At 43.1% G+C, this 4307-nt stretch overlaps 1 pseudogene; it reads left to right on the top strand.

Moving 5' to 3' along the window:
* Nucleotides 1-199: 199 nt before the first annotated feature.
* Nucleotides 200-786, top strand: LOC126488296 (nucleoside diphosphate kinase B-like; annotated as a pseudogene).
* The last annotated feature ends 3521 nt before the right edge of the window (nucleotides 787-4307 follow it).

Genomic DNA, 4307 nt, shown 5'->3' on the forward strand with positions numbered 1-4307 from the left:
AAAAAAAAACAGCCTACAGAATGGGAAAACATCTTCACTAACCCCACATCAGACAGAGATCTGATCTTCAAAATACACAGAGATCTCAGGAAATTGGTAATCAAAAGAGCAAATAATTCAATAAAAATGGAGTACAGCTGCTCTTTCTTCCCATCGCTCATTGCCCACACCGGCCGTCCAGCCAACTGACTTTCAGACCATGGCCAACTTCGAGCGTACCTGCATTGCCACCAAGCCAGATGGCGTGCAGCGCGGCCTGGCGGGAGAGATCATCAAGTGCTTCAAGCAGAAGGGCTTCCAACTGGTGGCCATGAAGTTCCTTCGGGCTTCTGAGGAACACCTGAAGCAGCACCACATTGACCTGAAAGACAGACCATCCTTTCTTCCCAGGGCTGGTGAAGTACATGAACTAGGGGCCTGTGGTAGCCATGGTCTGGGAGGGGCTCAATGTGGTGAGGACAGGCCGAATGATGCTGGGAGAGACCAATCCAGCTGATTCTCAGCCAGGCACCATTCGAAGGGATTTTTGCATTCAGGTTGGTAGGAACATCATTCATGGCAGTGATTCAGTGCAAAGTGCAGAGAAAGAGATCAGTCTATGGTTTAAGCCTGAAGAATTGGTTGACTACAAGTCTTGTGCTCATGACTGGGTAAATGAGTAGAGATGGATAGTTCTCAGCATTACTGATGGATCCCTGGGCACAACTCTTCATTCCAGAGAGTGGATCATCTTTTCTAAAACAATAAAGACTTTGGAACTGAAAAAAAAAGGAGTACAGACCTAAACAGAGAACTCAAAACAGAGGAATCTAAAATGGCTGAAAGACACTTAAGGAAATGTCCTTCAACATCCTTAGTCATCAGAGAAATGTGAATTAAAACAACTCTGAGATTCCATCTTACACCTGTAAGAATGGCCAGGATCAAAAACCCTGATGACAACTTATGCTGAAGAGGTTGTGGGGAAAAGGGAACACTTCTGCATCTCTGGTGGAAATGCAAGCTGGTACAGCCCCTTTGGATGTCAGTGTGGCAATTTCTCAGAAAATTAGGAAGCAACCTTCCTTGAGACCCAGTAATAACACTTTTTGGTATATATCCAAAGGATGCTCAATCATGCCACAAGGACATGTGCTCAATTATGTTCATAGCAGTATTGTTTGTCATTGGTAGAATCTGGAAACAACCTAAATGCCCCTAGACTGAAGAATGGATAAGGAAACTGTGATACATTTACACAATGGAGTACTACACAGTAGAAAAAATATTGACATATTGAATTTTGCAGGCAAATGTATGGAGCTAGAAAACATTATTTTGAGTGAGGTAACCCAGACACAGAAAGACAATTATCACATGTACTCACTCATAGGTGACTTTTAAATATAAAGCAAAGAAAACCAGGCATCAAACCACAATCCCAGAGAATTTAGACAATAATGAGGACACTAGGAGCGACTTACATCGATCTAATTTACCCAGGAAGTAGAAAAAGACAAGATCTCCTGAGTAAATTTTGAGTGTGGGGAATTAGGAGATGAGAAAAAGAGGAAAGCAGAAAGATTAAGTACAGGAAAAAGGAGGGAAGAAAATGAAAGAGGCAAGGGAAGGGGGAGGGAAGTGGAGGACAGAGGAATGTGAAGCAAAGAATGTGCAAGAAAGGATGAGGGAAAGGAGGGTATGAGGGAATCTGAGAGAATTTGGTAGAAACAGGAATAAGGAACAAGGGATGAAGAGGGCAGAGGTAATAGAAGAAAGATGACAGGAAAGGGATAGAAGAGAAAGGAAAAGGAAGTGGGAGCGATTAGAGATTAGAATGGAAGAGAAGGAAAGAAGAAATATTGGAGAAGGGGAGTGAGAAGGCATGAGGAGGGAAGAAGTAAGAGAAGGAAAAAAGAAAGCTATAGATAAGAATAAGATAATAGTGGATAAAACTAGGAAGTGCAGAATAGTGTAAAGAGAAAGGGGGAGGTAAGAGAATGGAAGAGGAAAGGTGGGGGAGAATAAAAGAGAAGGGGACTGGAAAATAGTTAGAAATGGGTAGTAAAGAAAAGAGAATAGAGGAAGTAATGGGAATATGACTGAAGAAGAGGAAAAGGAGGAATAGAGATGATAAGGGAAAGGGGGAAGAAGGAGGGATACTGTAAGAAGAGGAAAGGGAGTGATACAGAAAGAGCAGTGAAGATTAAAGGGAAATCAGAAGGAAAGTGTAGGGATGAGGAAGGTTAAGGAATGGGAGAAAGGGGTGAATGGAGGGGAGAGTGCAAGATGTGGAATAGGATGGAAGAGGACTGAAAAGGAAAGTGGGACATGAGGGAAAAGTAGGGAAAGGGAAAAGGAGGGTAGAAGATGAGGAGAAAGAGAAGAGAGTCAAGGGAAGAGTGTAGAATAGACGATAAGGGAGGGAAGTGAGGAGTGGAGTAAGGATGGAAAGGGGAAAGAGGAGGTAAGGAATGAATAGAAGAAAAGAAGAAAGACAGGATAAGAAGAACAAGGAGGAAAAAGAAAGAAAGGATGGATGAGGGAAGTAGAATGGTAAGGGAGATGAGAAGAGGATAGTAGAGGATGAAATAAAGAAAGAGGGGAGTTTAACAGTGAGGGAGGAGGAAAAGCAAGAGGAGAAAAGAAGGATTATGAAAGTGGAGGAAAGAAGTTAATATAAAAGTGTCTACAAGGGAAGAGGAAAGAAGAAAGAAAAGTAACAATGGGTAGAGGATGGAATAAGAAAGGGGAGGGAGGGCAAAAGTGGGAAGAGGTGGCAAAGAGAAAGAGAGGGAGGAGGCAATAGAAAAGAGAAAAATGAAGGAAGATGAATGATAAGGGAAGCATTGGAGGGAGCAAAGAGCAAGGAAGAGGGAAAAGGAAAAAAGAAGAGAGAAGGAGGGGGAAGGAACTGTAAGGAGGAGTGAATAGCAGAGGAGTGGAAAACCGAGGAAGGAGGGAAGAGTATAGTAGAGGACTAAATATGAATGAAAAGGTCAGAGGGAAAAGGAAGCAACGGGGACAAGGAGGGAGGATGAAAGAGCTAGGGAAAAGAGGCATGAGATAAGAGTAGGACTGAAGAAGCAGAGAGAAGTGTGAAGGAGTGGGAAAAGGAAGAGCAATGAGGAGGGAGGAAGCTAAAGGAAAGAAGAGGAGGAAAAAGGAAAAGAAGATAAGAAAGAAGCAAATGGAGAAGGGAACAGGACTGATTAGGGAATAGGAGAGAGGTGAGTAGAGCAAAAGATTTGAGAAGGAAGGTAGAGAGAAGAGAAAGGATGAAGAAAAGTTTGAAATATGGAAGAGAAGGGTAAAGGAGTTAAGTAAATTGATAGGGAAAGAAAGGTTGAGAGTGAAGAGTAGAGAACCTGATAGTATAGGGAAGAGAAGGGAAAAGGGAAGGGGTGGAAAAAGAGAAAAGTGGAGGGAATACGAGGGAAGAGGAAAGTTGAGATAAGAAGATGAAAGATGGAAAATATTAAAGTGGAAAATGAGAGGAGAGAAGAAAATAGGCAAGAGAAAGGAAGAAAGAATAGGAGGGAGGAAATAAGCAAGAAAAAGAAGGATGAAGAATGGAAAAGGAGGGAAGAGCAAGAGGAAAGAGTAGGGAGAGAAAAGAGGAACAAAAAAGGTAAGTGGAGGGAGAAGTGATGAGGACAGAGGAAGGCAGAGCTGATGGATAAGATGAGAGTGATTGAAGAAGAAACATGAGGGAAGATCAGGAAAGGAGGAAGTGAGAAGAAGAAGGAAGTGGGAAACAAAGGGAGAATGAAAGGGCAAGGAAGAGGAAGAAAGAAAAATGGAAGAGGGAAGTAGTGGGAGGAGGTAACAGGAGTGAGGTAAAAAAGGAGGCAAAGGAGAACAAGAGAACTGTGAAGCATGGGAGAAGAAGGAAGTAGAAGAAAGTGTGGAAGAGAAGTATGAGGGAAGAGGAGGGGGGAAAGGAATGTGAAAGAAGATGGAAGGGGATGAGATAAGAGAAGGGAGGAGGGGAGAGAAAAGAAAAGGTAAGAGGGAATGGGAGGGAGGAGGGAAAGTGACAGATGAGGAAAGGGGAGGTAAGAGGGAAAAGGGGAATTTTAGGGAGAACGAGGTGGTACAAGGGAGGAGCGAGGATGGAACAGGAGTCAGGAGTGGAAAGGGCAGGAGGAAAGCGTAGGGAGAAAATAGTAAGGAAGAGGGATGAAAAGTAAAAACTGAGGTGGATGGAGGGAAGAGGTATGAGGAAGGAATAGAAGAGAGAAGGGAAAAGTGTCAGGTAGGGAAGTGGAGAGAGTAGTGAAGAGGAGGGAAAGGGAAGGAGGAAGAAATAGAATGGAGGGAATATG

The sequence above is a fragment of the Alexandromys fortis genome, unplaced genomic scaffold (genome assembly GCF_014885135.2).
Source record: "Alexandromys fortis isolate MF-2015 unplaced genomic scaffold, M_Fortis_MF-2015_v1.1 scaffold_194, whole genome shotgun sequence".
NCBI classification, from domain to species: domain Eukaryota; kingdom Metazoa; phylum Chordata; class Mammalia; order Rodentia; family Cricetidae; genus Alexandromys; species Alexandromys fortis.